This window comes from Pristis pectinata, chromosome 22 (assembly GCF_009764475.1).
Source record: "Pristis pectinata isolate sPriPec2 chromosome 22, sPriPec2.1.pri, whole genome shotgun sequence".
Lineage (NCBI taxonomy): Eukaryota > Metazoa > Chordata > Chondrichthyes > Rhinopristiformes > Pristidae > Pristis > Pristis pectinata.
Genome location: NC_067426.1, coordinates 2,532,858 through 2,549,522, shown reverse-complemented (window position 1 = coordinate 2,549,522; position 16,665 = coordinate 2,532,858). Strand labels below are relative to the sequence as shown.

General features: G+C 44.5%; 1 protein-coding gene across 7 annotated transcripts in view; it reads right to left on the bottom strand.

The window, feature by feature from the left end:
- The window catches only part of LOC127581677 (tyrosine-protein kinase Fyn-like), a 261,877-nt gene that overhangs the window by 131,683 nt on the left and 113,529 nt on the right, over positions 1 to 16,665 (bottom strand). For all 7 annotated transcript variants that reach the window (XM_052036287.1, XM_052036284.1, XM_052036286.1 and 4 more), the window contains one exon: positions 15,972 to 16,031. The gene's annotated coding sequence lies outside the window, so the exon portion shown is untranslated. The remainder of the gene's footprint in view (positions 1 to 15,971; positions 16,032 to 16,665) is intronic.

The window sequence follows — 16,665 nt, the reverse complement described above, 5'->3', positions numbered from 1 at the left end:
CGTCCACCACACACGCGATCCCCTGAGGGGCCCAGCGAGCACGGAACTCAGCCAGGGCACCCGAGGAGACCGCGTGCTCCCTTTCCAACGACACCCGCGCGCGCACGTAAGCGCGGAAGACGGGCAGGCAGGCCGACCTGCCGGGACCCTCGGCCGCCCGCCGCCGCGTCCCGTGGATGGCCAGCTTGGCCATCAGTACCGCCCCTCCCACAGTGTGCCCCTCCCTCAGTACCGCCCTTCCCACAGTGTGACCCTCCCTCAGTACTGCCCCTCCCATAGTGGGACACTCCCTCACTACATCAGGGGTTACAAGCGAATATATAAAGAATCAATGAATGGGCAAAGATCTGGCAAATGGAGTGCAATGTGGGGAAAATATGAAATTGTCCACTTGGCAGGAAAAATTTAAATGTTGCGAGACTGCAGAGCTCTGCGATGTAGAGTCTGGTTCTCTGTGATTCACACAGGCTGTTACGCAGTGGGAGTAGTCAGGAAAGCTGACAAAATGCTATTGTTTATTGCAAGGGAAAGCGAACAGTAAGGTGGGGAGGTTACGCTTCAGTTGAAGAGGGCATTGGTGAGACGGCACCTACAGTGTGTGGTCTTGGTTTCCTCATTTACAGAAGGATGTAAACGCGATGGAAGGGGTTCAGAGACTGACACCTGGAATAGGAGGGTGTTTTCTGAGGACAAGTTCGACAAGCTAAGTTTGTATCTCCCAGAATTTAAAAACGTGAGAGGCAACTTGATTGGAAGGTACAAGACCCTGAGGAGTCTCGACAGGGTGAACAGGCAGAAGATGTTTCCTCTTGGGGGAGAACCTAGAACAAGGGATCACTGTTTAAAAATAGGTCACCAATTTGAGATATGAAGCAAAATAGCTTTCTTTCAGAGGGTTGAGCTTCCTTGGAAATCTGTTCCTCATAAGGCAGCGGAGTTTTTGAATGTTTTTAAGGCAGCAATCAATTAATTCTTGATAAGGAAGTGAAAGGTTACCAGGAGTAGGCAGAGATGCAAAGTTGAAGTTACATTCAGATCAGCCATGACCTTATTAAATGGAAAGTGACCTACTCCTGCACCGAATTCATAAGTTCTTATTGAAGCTGGTTAAATTAAGGTTCAAGTTGGGGCATTCACTCTTAATTATGCTGAATAAATAAAACATGGCAAACACAACTGGTCTAAAGTTTGCTTTGTGGAGTTTGCACATATTGTACGAGCAACATCTATTTATGACCTTGTGCCTGATCTTGATATTTTCCCCACAGGTGAATTTTCTGGTGGTTCCAATACAACTACTTCAGCACACCTACAGTGCACCTCATCTCTTCAATGCATCGTGTCTATATGTGGGAAAATAAAACTGAATTTCTACAAAGAAATCTCTCGACTTCATGGGAAACCCACAAGACTCAGTGTGTACTTAAGAGTGCTTCAAGTCAATGAGGCTGCATCGACCTGAAAGTTCTCTTTCCCTCAACACAGAAGCTACCTGACCTGCCGTGTATTGCTGACTGAATTTCCCATCTCTCTCTCTTCAAATGAAGACATGACAATAATTAACACACTTCAATGATAAAATCTTGAAACATGCAGATATTTTCTTTATATGTTTGGAAATCTACACAGCGCATGTTTGTGGCAAAGCAGCTCACATTTCGAGGCAGCTAGTTATAAAGTTTGATGATGCAAGTGTACAGTTTGGTATTGGTATTGGTTTATTATTGTCACAGGTACCGAGGTACAGTGAAAAACTTGTCTTGCATACCGCCCGTATGTCACATCCAATCCCTTGTGCCTGCTCCATTGTGCATGGCTGATCTTTGCCCTCACCCACCTTCCCTCACTAACCCTGTATCCCCTGATATGCTTCACAACTAGCGGTAGTAATAGGATCATCTGAGCAGATTCGGTGGACAAATGATAGGCTAGGAATCTGGTTCAGGTGATGTAGTCAGACGGTCTTGATTTGTAAATTAGTTTATTATTATCACATGTACCAAGGTACAGTGAAAAACTTGTCTTTCATAGTGTTCATGCAGATCAATTCATTACAACAGTGCATTGAAGTAGTACAAGGTAAAACAATAACAGAATGCAGAATAAAGTGCGACAGCTACAGAGAAAGTACAGTGCGGGCAGACAATAAGGTGCAAGGTCATAACGATCTTGATTGTGAGGTCAAGAGTCCACCTTATCATACTAGGGAACTGTTCTAGTCTTATAACAGCAGGATAGAAGCTGTCCTTGAGCCTGGTGGGACATGGTTTCGGGGTTTTGTATCTCCTGCCCGATGGGAAGGGGGGAGAAGAGAGAATGTCCGGGGTGGGTGGGGTCTTTGATTATGCTGGCTGCTTTACTGAGGCAGCAAGAAGTGTAGACAGAGTCCATGGAGGGGAGGCTGGTTTCTGTGATGTGTTGAGCTGTGTCCACAACTCTCTGCAGTTTCTTGCAGTCTCAGGCAGAGCAGTTGCCGTACCAAGCCGTGATGCCTCCGGACAGGATGCTTTCTATGGTGCATCAATAAAAAATGGTGAGGGTTGATGGGGACATGCCAAATTGATTGCCTCTCCACATCCCAACAATTGCTCTGATCACCTACTCTGCAGTTCCCAAGTCACCCATTTTGGCTTAATGAATCCTAACACCTTTTAGATGGTTTTGTTTCACTTTAAAGGAACATTGACGCAGCAAAACCCTACAGAGCAGCTAGATAAGGGGTGAAGACATGACCCTGGATCAGAGAAAAAAATGGCCCAGTTTCACCACCCAGCTTGCAAAAGCTTCCCAGTGATGTACAGTGTAGGGTCAACAATGTGGCAGGAGATTGACTGGGAACCCAGCTAACCAGCAAAGGAACTCAGTGGTGCTGCATAGGGGGTGATGCTACTAGTGTTTAATCACAGATCACAGCTCAAAACTGCACACTACTGCTACAAACGTCAACAATCAGACCAGGGCAGATGAGGTAACATACAGGACAGTCTGGAGACATAAAGGACTTCAGATGCTGGAATCTGGAGCAAAAAACAATCTGCTGGAAGAACTCAGTGGGTCGAGTAGAATCTGTGGAGGGAGAGGAATTATCAATGTTTTGGGTCGAAACCCTGCATAGGACTGAGAGTGCAGAGGGGAGATGGCCGGTATAAAGAGAAGAGGGGGAGTGGTGAGACAGGGGTCCAAGGTGATTGGTGGACTGAGGAGGGGTGAAAGATGACAGGCAGGTGGTGTCAGGTAGGAGAGAGGAGGGGGTGGAGTTGGGAGACAGTGGCAGGTGAATGAGAGACGGAGCCGAACCGGGAGGACTGGAAATGGAGTTGGAAGAAAATGGAAAGATGTTGCATTTCTTCAAGGAGACTTTGAGGACATCTTTGAATCTTTTCCTCTGTCCACCCGATAATCACTTCCTATGAGAGAGCTCGGAATAGTGACCGTTTCAGAATAGTGGACCTGCCCACAGTAACCAGCCTCAGTGTTGGGAGTGTTAGCCTGCAAGAGGACACTGATGTTGTTCGCTTATCCTTCCAGTGAATTTGGAAGATGTTTGCAGAAACAACATTGGTGGTATTTTTCCAGTGCGTCGAGTGCCTGCCATTGGTAGCCTAGGTTTCAGAAGCATACAGGAGGGTGGGGATCACTGCTGCCTGGTACACCATGAGTTTTTTGCCAAGTCTGAGTCTTGGTTTTCAAACACCTTTTTCCTCAATAGACCAAGGCTGCACTAGCACATTGAATTTCACCATTGATGTCTACCTTTGCATGAGGTGGCTCCCAACATATCGGACATGGTCCATCTTTTCCCAGGGTCTTGCTCTGAACCTGTCTTGTCAGAGGATAGGGGAGTGCAGACTGGTAAAGGACATTTGTCTTTGTGAATGTTGAGTGTAAGGATACTTCCCTTCAACCATTCGGTTCTTGAACCAACCAGCACAACCCTAATCACTACAGTTTAGCAACTCTATGACCACTTTGATCACTTTGCACTAAAATGGACTTTGTGCCTTTTTGTTCTAATTGTGTTCTTTCTTGTAAAAATTGTGTTCAGTTTATGTTTAATTTATGTTTTTCTTGTGAATGCTGCTCATATTCTGCTGTGTGCCTGTGATGCTGCTGCAAGTAAGTTTTTCATTGCACCCATGCACACATGGACTTGTGCAGATGACAATAAACTCGACTTTGAATTTGACCTTCTCAGCCTTCAGTGAGAGCATCGACGATGTCTTGGATCTTAGCCTCTGAGTGCGTGCAAACCCAAGCTCCTTCTGTATACTGCAATCTGACAACTTGGTTCTGGAATGCAGTCGCTCCAGGCTCAACAACTTCCCATTAGTTCTTAACTCTACTCCCATGGGAAATTCATTGGAGGCGTGATGCAATGTCGGGGCAAGAATGATCGGGAGGAATGTTGGGGCAATGACACAGCTTTGTTTGGCACTGGCCTTCACTGGGAATGGCTCTGGACTGGATCCATTGGGTAATGTCATGGCCTGTATACTGCAGGAGAGCAAACACGAGACAGAGACACATGTCTGTGAGCAGCTGCATTTGAGAAGGCCTTTCCACTGACTGATTACTGTCTGCCCTGACTGCAGTAAGTTACCTACACAACACCAAAATTCCGTTCCCTCACTGTAACTGGGCCGTACCCACACACTTCAGCTTTCCCACACCATTTGACATGGTCTCCTCATACTCTGGAGTATTGCACTGATCGGTTAGGTGCAAAGTTACATTTTGATTATTCTTGTATTAAAGCCATACCTTTAATGGATACCTTGCAGGCAAGTATCTTGGATTTTTTTATTTTATGTAGTAATTCAAATAAGAGTCTCTGATTGTCTGTGCTGAGTGCTTTTTGAAATTAGATAAATCACAAATGAGACTTCAGATACAACGCGCACTACAAATGTGAATGAGTGAGATTAAAAAATCGAACACTCCAATTAACATGCTACATCAGTGAGAGATAACGACTGCCTCAGGCAAAAGGTCGACACTTTAATGGCTCTGCACTTGAAAGGATCCTGCATAGTGGATGAATGCAATTGTAGCTCATCATCTGTGAATGAGTCCAACTCAGACTGTGCAGGGATGCCAGTGTTCTAACCACCAGTACAGGCAGCTTGGAGCCAAAACATTGCCAGTTACCAGGACCTAAACTCTACTGGTTTCAATATACCTGGAGTGACACAATTTCACACAAGATATATAAATATTGTGAAGCTGAATTGAAGCACATCAACACTGGATTTCTTCCCCCTTTACCTTCCCTGCCTGGTTTTCCTGGATATGATCTAACTACTTTTTCTGGCATCTCAGTCCTAGTTGACTACTCAGCAGGGAAATTAAAGAGAATGGTCTGTACAAAACCAAGACTGTTGGTATGGCATTTACACATTGGGAAATGATCTGCACAAGTGACCATGAACGCAAGCAAATATATTGTCATATTTAAAGGCACTCACAATGAACAGCTGCTAATTCATCCTTGTAAAGAATCAGCCAATCAGGTTGACCTGGGATTTGGTGCGCAGATGGTGACGACAAGAGGCCATTGTGCCTTTAATAATACCTTCAGGACCAATCATCAGCACAGGTTAGGAGACGTTACCTAAAGCACGGCCAGACTGCCTGTCACATTCATGACTGTTAAAATGGATCTTGGGTTAATCCCACTTCCCAGCTCATGGTCTGCAGACCTTGGATTATGGCTCTTCAGGAGCTCATCTGGTTTTTAAAACACATGTAAGATTTCCACCTATACAGCCCTTTCAGCAGAGAGCTTCAGACATCAGCATTTGCTGAGTGATATAGATTTTTCCTTAATTCCCCTCTCATCCGCTCTTCCAATTATATTAAATCTCTAATCACTGACCCCTCTGCAAAGGGACAATGACACTTTGTATTCACCTCCAGGCCTCCAATACATCTATACACCCCAAGTTAATCTCCCCCCAGTACCTTGTGTCAAAAGGAAAATGCCCCAGCCTGAACAGAGTCTTACACATCTCATTCTCCAGCCCTGGCATCATCCACAGAGGTCTCCTCAGCTGCCCCTCCAATGGGAACACATGTGCCAGCAGGCTGCAACTTAATTGGTTGATTGTCCATTCCCTTTCACCCACTTCCAGCACAAGACAGGGCTCTTAACCTACTATTGAGGCCAAAGTCAGTCTTGCTTCTGGAACAAGGATAGGAATCCTTGCAGCTCCAGCTCAGCACTCAGGCAGACTGCGTTCTGTGCAATCGGCTCCAAAATCTCAGTCTAACACACCAATAATCTATTGCAATGGTGCAGTCAGTTTTTTTGTTCAATCCTGGAGTAAAATGGTCCACCCTTTGAGATGTGCCATCTAACTGTAACTCCCTCACAGTAAACCTATTATCATAACATTGTGGAATAACAAATGTGACACTGGATTAGTTCTCAAATGGTTTTTACTTTTAACAAATGTATTCAAGCACAGAGAGACTGAACAGCTACAAGATTGGGAGAATTTGACAAACTTGCCTGTACCAGGAATGCAGTCAACAAAGATGCTGAGAACAAAGAGGTTTCTGTACTTGCAACAGATTTTAGAAGCGACTTGTTGAAAGAATGAACAGTGTGTTTGCCTGAGTCACTTCACTTATGGCCAGGTTCCTGGATTCTTACACAAGTCAACAGTCCAAGGATTTTCAAGTTTGGACTTCTATCAAATATTTTTTCCTCCCTCGTCCAAAGATGTCACTTCTTGCTGGGGTTCGGTTCCACAAGTGTCACAGGGTACCTCGTACCCATTCCTCGTGCGTGAAATGTGCATCAATAACCTTTCTGGAAGGTATGGCAGTCAAGCCCAACACCTCTCGGTCAGTGATCAGAAGCAGGAATCAGTCTCTCCACAGATCGCAGAACTTGATACCGCAGTGACTGAGAATTGATTGTAAAGGCTCAGAGTCTATTATTTTTAAAAGGTGCACCATGAAAGTTAGACATTCATCTGGGCAAGCTGGGGTAGAATGTATCTCTAACAAAGGGTAATGGCTCCAACCTCTAATGTATCTCAGCTACAATATTAAAGGGACATTTCACGGCTCAGTGTTTCTGATATTTACAACTTCTGAGAATTGAGAAATTTGGCATCCAGACCTTCCTGTCTCTTCAACAACCATACTGCTAGCCTGGGTACAGGGTGGCACCTCAAAATGGAGCTCTGCTTCCTTGATAGCATCTTGTCTTAGGCAACGGTTTGTGTACACTGGGGTAGGTCACAGCTCCGTGCAAGTTCCCAGGGTCATTCGGTGGTGCAGAGCACAACATTGAAGCAAATGCCATCAGAGTGTTCACATGTAGAGTGTTGACATGTAGAGTGAGTTCACACACACTACAACGGGGCAATGTCCTTGGAAATCTTTGAACACAATTGCACTGTACCTATACTAAAATTGGAACAACGCAGGGCTTAGCATGATTCCCCATGCAAAATGATGCGCAAAGTTTTGAAATGTAAGTAAATAAAAACAATTGTGAAAAGCTTGAGAGTAAAAGGACACCTGTTTGGAGATATCACTCCAGAAGGAACAGGAAAGAAATTACTCCAATCTTCACATTAACCTCCAACACAGCAAGAGTAAGATGACTCAACAATGATGGCAGTGTAACCCTCAGCCTAAGAAGCCAGGGCATTATGCAGGTAAATGTCTCACCCAACTCTTGGCAGATGTTGCAGCCACAAGCCAGGACTTTCCCCAGAGAGGACAGTGTAAATGCGATAGAGCTGGAACCAGTATCCACAGTGATGATGGACGTGCAAGAATAACTTCAACACCCTGGGAAATATTCTTCTCGCATTCTAATCCTGAGAAGCGCTAAAAATGATTTTCATCATCTAAAACTTGTTTTATAATTAATTCAGCAAATAATGCAATTAAATGTGAATGGCTATGCACTGAGTTTAGTAACTGCAGAAGTTTTGGCTTTTTAAGTCAGAAGAACCAGGACTGAACAAAACTGATAGAATTTTACACAGAGAGTGGTTGATATCTGGAACGCGCTGCCAGAAGTGGTTGTGGAATCAGACACAGTCACTATGTCTTGGACACATTTAGACAGAGACTTGAATAAACAAGGCATTGAAGGATACGGTCCTAATGCAGGTAAATGGAATTATTGTAGATGGGCAAAAATGTCGGCATAGACATGATGGGCCGAAGGGCCTGTTTCTGCGCTGTACAACTCTATGAATAAAAGGTGGATGTGTCTTGAGCACACATTTCAAGATATGCCCTTGTAGTACTGGCACGTATAAACATTAATTCACTCCTGTTTTCATCTCGGGCCTAAGAGAATTTATATTAACGTTGGGTGTAGTTCATTGTAATACTAGCTATTAATTTGAACTCCAGAGATGACAGAGGGCAATCCAAGCATTTAGGTGATAAACTTCAAAATGCTTTTAGAACACTCTGAACGTTTGGGTTGGGCTTCATGGCTGCCCTCTGCCTTTCAATAGTTTCTGCTTCTTTTCCAGCTTCCAACACTGATCCCTAACTCTCGTGTATCTGTGCTCACTAAGCCTCAGAGAAAACAGTGCACAAATAAATCAGCATAACATCCCCATCCCAACTCGCCTTCGGACACAGCACTAATACAAGCTCAATGGGGTCCAAATTTAAAGCACAAACCACATTCATGTGAAAAGGCCCCAGGTAAAATAAGCACTTGTCACATATATTCCCATCAATAAGAGAACAAATTGGTGTCAACTATGAAAGCCTGTTGCTGGATTTCTGCAGACAATGAGGGAGAAATTTATTTTTGATTGCTAGCACAAGAAGTGTAAGAAAATACTGACTTCTGGTTGTTATCATCCTCCTGTGCTGGCAGTTCTGTTGCTTCAAGGAACTGAGTGCATGAGCAACCCATATTCTCACACTTGCTTAGTCGCACATTCTCATATCTTATTCACGTATTCCCTCATGACATATTGAATCAGTGCCAGACGTCAGAGCAATCCCATCAGAGACACTCCCCCATTTATTTCCCTGTGACTATTCTCTCTCACATGCGCATCAACTTTCCCCAGTTCTACTGCCACCCACACACGAGGGGTCATTTAGAGCGGCTCATTAACTTACCAACCTGTATGCCTTTGGGAATGCGGAGGAAACTGGAACACCCCGGGGAAACCCACACGGTCACAGGAAGAGCATGCAAACTCCACACAGACAGTGCTGGAGGTCAGGATCAAACCCGAGTCATAGAGCTGTGCTTGTGAGGAACTTCGGATTTCTCACCTAAAATAGTTTTTGCCTCCTTTATTAGTTTCCGCTGCAGCTCATTAACTCACGTTCTTCCTTTTAGGTTACAAAGCCCCAGGTTCCAGACCCACTGCAGAAACTTGAACACAAACATCTGAGCTTACAGTTGCTGTAGTACTGAGGGTGTGATATTCTGTAGAAGGTTTTGGATGAGCTGTTATATCGAAGGCCTATCAGGTTAATATAGAAGATCCTCTAACATTAAGTAAAAGGAGAGCGGGAGAGTTATCCTCCCCATGATCTCTCCCGCCCACCATCTATCCTGCATCACTATAACAAATTAATTTCCCTTAATTGCACTGTCAGTGTGGGAGAGTCATAGAGTCAAAGAGCTGTATGGCATAGAAACAGCCCACCATACCCATGTTGACACTTTTGCCCATCTACACGGAGCCCATTTGCTCATGCACGGTTTGTATCCTATGCCTTGCTTATGTCTCTGAAATGTAGTGACTGTATCCAATTCCACCACCTCCTCTGGCAGTGAGTTCCAGATATCACCCGCTCTGTGTAAAAAACTTTCCCCTCAAATCATCTTTAAAACTCCTTTCTCTCACCTTAAAACTACCCCCATGTATCTGACCATGTATTTACCTTGGGAAAAGATTATGATTATCTACCCTGTTTATGCCTCTTATATATACTTCTACCAGGGTCACCCCTCAGCTTCCCTTCCTTCAGGAGAACAAGCCCAGCCTGTCCAATCTCTCTACATAACTAAAGTCCTCCAGGCAACATCCTGATGAATCTCCTCTGCACTCTCTCCAGCGTAACCACATCCTTCCTGTAGTGTGACAACTAGATCTGCACACAATATTCCAAGTGCGGTCTAACGACTGTTCACTGGAGATGCAACATAACATCCCAACTCCTATATTCTATATCCCAACCTTTGAAGGCAAACATGCCCTATGCCTTCGTCACCACCCTATCTGCCTGTGTTGCGATTTTCAGGGAACTGTGGACTTAAACTCTGAGGTCTCTCCGTTCATCAATTTTCCTTAGTGCCCTACCATTTACTGTATATGCCCTGGCCCCTAGATGACTTGCTAAAGTGCATAACGTTGCACTTATCAGGATTAAATTCCATCTGCCAACGCCCTGCCCACCTTTCCATCTGATCTACATCCTGCTGCAGCCGTACACGACCTTCCTCACGATCTACACCACCAATTTTCATGTCATCTGCAAATTTATTAACCATTCCTCCTACATTCACATCTAGATGGTTAATATATATCACAAACAGGGATATACTTGTGCCGTGCACCACTGATCACAGACTTCCAATCAGAAATGCCTCCTTCCACTACCTGTCACCAAGCCAATTTTTTATCCAATGAACCAGCTCACCTTGGAACCCATATGTTTCTGGACAAGCCTACCATACAGGACCTTGTCAAATGCCTTACTAGAGTCCATATAGACAACAGTTACTCTCCTGCCTTGATTAGTCTTCTTACTAACCTGTCAAAAAAAATGCAATTAAGTTAGAGAGACAGGATTTTCTGCACACAAAGCCACACTATCCCTGATCAGCCTCACACTTTCCAAATGTACGTAAATCTTATCTCTTAGAATTTTCCCCAATAATTTCCCCACCACTGATGTAAGGCTTGCCAGCCTGCAGTTAGCGTAACGCTATTACAACGCCAGTGACTCGGGTTCAATTCTGCTGCTGTCTGTAAGGAGTTTGTACGTTCTCCCTGTGTCTGTGTGGGTTTCTTCCGGGTGCTCCAGTTTCCTCCCACATTCCAAAGACGTACGGTTAGGAGCTGTGGGCGTGCTATGTTGGCGCCGGAAGAGTGGCGACACTTGCGGGCTGCCCCCAGCACATTCTCAGTAACGCAAAAAGATGCATTTCACTGTGTGTTTCAATGTACATGTGAACAATGTACAAATAAATATTTTAATATCTTAATATCTTATCCCTGATAAGGATAATAATGGAATAACATTAACTGTCCTCCAGTCTCTGGTACCTCACCCATGGTGACTGAAGATGCAAAGATCTCTGTCAGGGCCCCAGTTACTTGCTCTCTTGCTTCCCATTGCATTTTGGGATAGAGCTCATTCAGCCTTTGGGACTTATTAACCCTTTTTTGTTCCAAGACATCTAACACCTCTCCCTTCGTAGTACTGAGCTGCTCCAAACTATCAATGTACCCCTCCCTGAACTCACTATCTCCCATGTCCTTCTCCTTGGTGAATGTAGATGAGAAGTATTCATTTAGGACCTTGCCCAATCCCCTAGCTCCACATGTAGATCACCTCTAAGGGTACCCACTCTTTCCCTGGCTACCCTGTTCATCTGCCCTATTTCTACCCTCATTAGCATGTGGCACAGAGGGTAATCCCAAGATTACAACCCAGAGTTCCTGCTTTTTAACCTTCTACCTAACTACCCAAATTCACTTTGCAGGACCTCATCCCACTTTCTTCCAATGTTGGTAGCACCAGCGTGTACTATGACCTCTGGCTGTTCACCCTCCCCCTTCAGAATGCTCTGGACCCGCTCCGAGACATCCCTGACCCTGGCACCAGGGAGGCAACACACCATTCTGGAGTCCGCTGTCAGCCACAGAAGCACCTGTCTGTTCCCCTCACTAACCTTCCCCTCCCCTGATGTGCATCAGAACAAACTGCGGTGTCACAAACCTGGCTGCTTATGGCGCTTTCATCTGAGAGGGAATCTCCTCCAACAGTATCCCACACGGTGTACCTGTCTGAGAAGGGAATGACCTCAGGTGACTCCTGCACCAACAACCTGCCCTTCCTGGTGGTCCCCCATCTCCTTCCTTTCTCCTCCTTTTATTCCACCGTCTACGATCGGATTCCTTTTTCTTCAGCCCTTTGCCTCTTCCACCTATTATCTCCCAGCTTCTCACATCATTCCCTTTCATCCCCCCTCTCCCACCCACCCACCTTCCCCCTCTCACCTCGACTCACCTATCACCTGTACTCCTCCCCATCCCCCCATCTTTTTATTCTGGCTTCTGCCCTCTTCCTTTCCAGTCCAGATAAGTTAAGATAAGATATTTATTTATTAGTCAAATGTACATCAAAACACACAGGGAAATGCTTCTTTTTGCTTTACTGAGAATGTGCTGGGGGCAGCCCGCAAGTGTCGCCACACTTCCAGCACCAACATAGCATGCCCACAGCTCCTAACCTTTACATCTTTGGAATATGGGAGGAAACCGGAGCACCCGGAGGAAATCTACACAGATACGGGGAGAACGTACAAACTCCTTATGGACAGTGGCAGGGTCTCAACCTGAAACGTCGACTGTTTATTTCCCTCCATAGATGCTGCCTGACCTGCTGAGTTCCTCCAGCATTTTGTGTGTGTTGCTCCAGATTCCGGCATCTACAGAATCTCTTGTGTCTCCTTCCTTTCTGCACCTGCAGTATGACTAACTCGCTAACCGTACTATCTACAACAGTTTTGGTTCCAAATTATTTTCCTAAATAACCCATCCACATAATTAACTTCAACAGAGTCAAGCTTTCTAACATAACGTGTGTTTCATTCCCTTTTAAAAGTGGCTTCACAAGTGCGCTGAACAGTTACTACAGATTATCACTGTCCATCGGGAAGTGCAGATAACTTGCAGGCATTTATTCAGCTGATCCATTTCCTAAACCTAACCTAAATTCTGTACTCACGTTCAGGACGGTCAGCACAGATCCATGTGAAGACTGAATGACATAAACACATACGTGCTGTTCACATGAGCGATCTTGTTGGCACATGTCTTGGCAAAACATAAATCTACGGAGGCTTAAAAAAATCCCATTTTATGTATTAGGAGTTCTAGGTCTTGATTTTAACTGAAATGATCCCTGTGCTTGTCCCAAGTTACATCTTAAATAAAAAACAGTTTTGGAAAGCATAATAAGTGTCCTACATTTCAAATCCACAGTGGCCCTAAATAAGTCTGTCAACTGACATCTTAGCATTTTTAAGATAACACTCCATTAATGTTTTTTAATGATTCCATTCCTATTCCATGACATTTTGCCTGAAGTACTTTGCTGCCATTTTCAAAATCTATTTTAAAGCACTTCGAAGTCATCCAATTGAGAACAACATCATTAGCCAAAAGACCTCCGATGAAGAATGGGGAACCACCAGAGCTGCGGAAGAGGGATCAGAGAGTGGACTTTACCCCAAAGGTGAGGTACCTCAGAGCATCAAATGCCAGAATGTTGTTTCTTTCCAATCGTCTCCTCCAAACATCCCACAGAAGGACTGACTATAGTGGGTCAATGGGTAGCACTCTCACCTCTGGGTCAGAGGGATCTGATTCAAATCCCATTCTGGATCATAAAAATCCCAGCTGCAACCTCAGAGCCTCACAGAGGACGTGCTGCACCACTGGAGTTGCTCTGTTCTGGATGAGACTGAGGCTCTGTTTACTCTCTCAGGTGGATGTACTGTAAAAGGCACCACTACACTGTTCTGAAGAAGGACGGAGGAGTTACCCCTAGTGATCTGGCCAATATTTATCCCTCAACCATCATTTCCAAAATTAAACATCTGGCAATTATGATATTATTGTTTGTGGGAGCTTGCTGTGTACAAATTGCCTGTCATGTTTCCTTCTACACAACTATGACAACCCTTCAGAGGTATTTCATTGGCCAAGAGGCAGGCTCGGATGTTCTAAAAGAGATATTCAAGCTGTGACGTATCATGAACTGTACCAGTCGCTCCCAGGATGGTGACAAATTGCCCATTTTTCAGACACAACCTTAGACCAATTGCTGATCACTGGTTTGACCAAGCTGAACATGACAAGTCCAATTCCTCCTCAATCAAGTGTCCTTGTGGAAGCAGTGACTGTGGTTGTCCATGGAACCAGCTAGAGCCTCCATGACCCAACAAACCCCTCAGCTACTGTCCAGGCAGATTCAAGACCCTCAAGTAGAATGCAGAGTCTGAAAGGCTAATTACTGGTATCAGTGGAAAGCAGGTCATATCAGGTTGGCTTCCCTTTACACACACAGCCTGATACTTTTTCTATTTAAGCCAATGAATAGGGAATGCAGAAGCGATGTACAATGTGCAGAACTGCCATTTCACGACATGACCAATTACTTCCCCAGAGCCCAAGGTAGTTTAAGCAAAGACAATTTCTCCATGCTGACAAATGTTGAGCTTATTTGGGTCAGGTCCAATAATCAATTCACTGGTAAATCCAGTTGTTCAATCCAGAACCTCTAAGTTGGACATCCTCAAGACATCCTGTATGACCAGCTGGCTAATAGACAATATTCAGGTTTTGTGCTGGAGCCCTTGTGCGGTGGACAACAGATACCTCTGTATCCACTTGTCAAGCTCTTTATAGATTTTGTACCTTTCAATGAGATCACTTCCCATTCTCCTCTGGGCCTTTACTCTCTAGAAGAATAAGACTCATAAGGCTCGACAGAGTAGATGGAAGGATGATGTTTCCCCTGGCTGGAGTGTTTAAAACCAGGAACAACAGTCTCAAAATATGGGGTCAGCCAATTGGGACAAAGACAAGAAGTTTCCACCCAAAGGGGGGGGTGAATCTTCGGAATTCTCCGCAGAAGAGGCTCAGTCTCTAAAGTGCATTCAAGACAAAGGTCAACAGATTTTTAGATATTATAGGAATCAAGGGATAAAGAATGAGTGCAGGAAAGTGGCACTGAAGTAGAAGATCAGCCATCATCTTATGGATCTGATGGAACAGGCATGACGGGCCGAGTGGTTTCCTCTTGTTTCTTTTTGTTCTGTTCTAAATATGCCTGGGATTTTGAAACCATATATAAAAACTGCTTGGGTGATTAATAATCAAACGTTTTTCAGCACAGTTTTTAACTCTTTCACCAAATGTGGCATTACTGCACATTGCGAGTCACCCATCAAGACCAGTCAGCAGGTAATTCAGTCAATCACACTGGTCAGTCTGGAGTCACATAGACCAGACCAGGTGAGGACAGCAGGTTTTCTGCCCCTAAGGATGTTAGTGAACTGATGGGTTTTTACCATTTGGTGGTTTCAGGGGCACAGCTACTGAAACTAACTTTCTTTCCCACATTTATTGCTTGAGTTTAAATTCTCCAGCTGGAACAAGGGAAGTAGAAAAGGGGCGAGTTGGAGCAGTAAAATCTGGAGGGTAACTGAGGCTTGGGCAGAGGCAGCAGGAATAGTATGAAGCCAATACCAACCCGAATCTCAAGCAGTGACGTATTGATCACCTTCACGTTTGATGCATACGTCACGTAGTTCCATCATAAGTCATGCTTCTGAACTGTTTCACACAAGTTAGGAACATTTGCCATGTGATCTGTGCCCACTGGAGTACGACAGAGAGCGCATCCAACACGTCACCGATTCACCTGACAGACAGACCTCATTCTTTCTATTTGAGCCAGCAGAAAATCTCCCAGCCTAAGGCTGTAAGTAACCAGACACTTTCACAGCAAACCCATAAAACGGTATCCTTGCGTAACCTTACCAAATCTTCACATTCCATTGACAATAATGAACAGCCAGGTCTAGCTAACAGTGTGGCATTCAGGTGAATTGCCAAAGATGCTGGGAATTGGAAAGACTGATCACACTAGTTAGGGGGCAAAAAATACTTTCTTCATTTTTCTGGAAGCAGAGACTAATTATTTGATTTGACTGCCCTTACCAAATATCCACCAGCATTCAGATCAACTGCTCCTGAAGACTTCTGATCAGACTGGGAAACCTGGAATACAAATAAAAAGCAACATGTAAACTTTATTGCTCTTGCCAAGCTTTACCAGATTAATCACATAATGGAGATGCAAATACACGCAGATACTGGTGAAGATATTCCAGGTTAATTGAGCAGTCAGTTATAGGACATAGAACAGCACAGCACTGGAACAGGCCCTTCGGCTCACGATGTCTGTGCCAACCATGATGCTAATCTAAACAAATCCAATCTGCCTGCACACGGTCCATACCCCTCCATTCCCTGCCTGTCATGGGCCTGTCTAAATGCCTCTTAAATATTGCTATTGTATCTGCTTCCACAATGTAGACCAAATGACCGATTCATGATGTGTAGCCTGAACTTCCTGTTCCTAAATTACCACAGTTATTAGTCATGTTTACCATTGACTTTTGTTGATAACACGCCGATTACAGTCAAACTGCATAACCTTGACTGAAAACAGAAACCACAATCTAATAACTTTATGTTCCTATTGTTGCATTTTTGATCAGATTAGTCCATCAGGTTTCCACAGTTCTGATAGATCTTCAACCTGAGATGTCAGCTCTGTTCTGAGTGTTGCCGGCATTCTGTGTTTTATTTCCCAGTTTCATATTTTGCCTTCAACTTCACCACAGCCCTC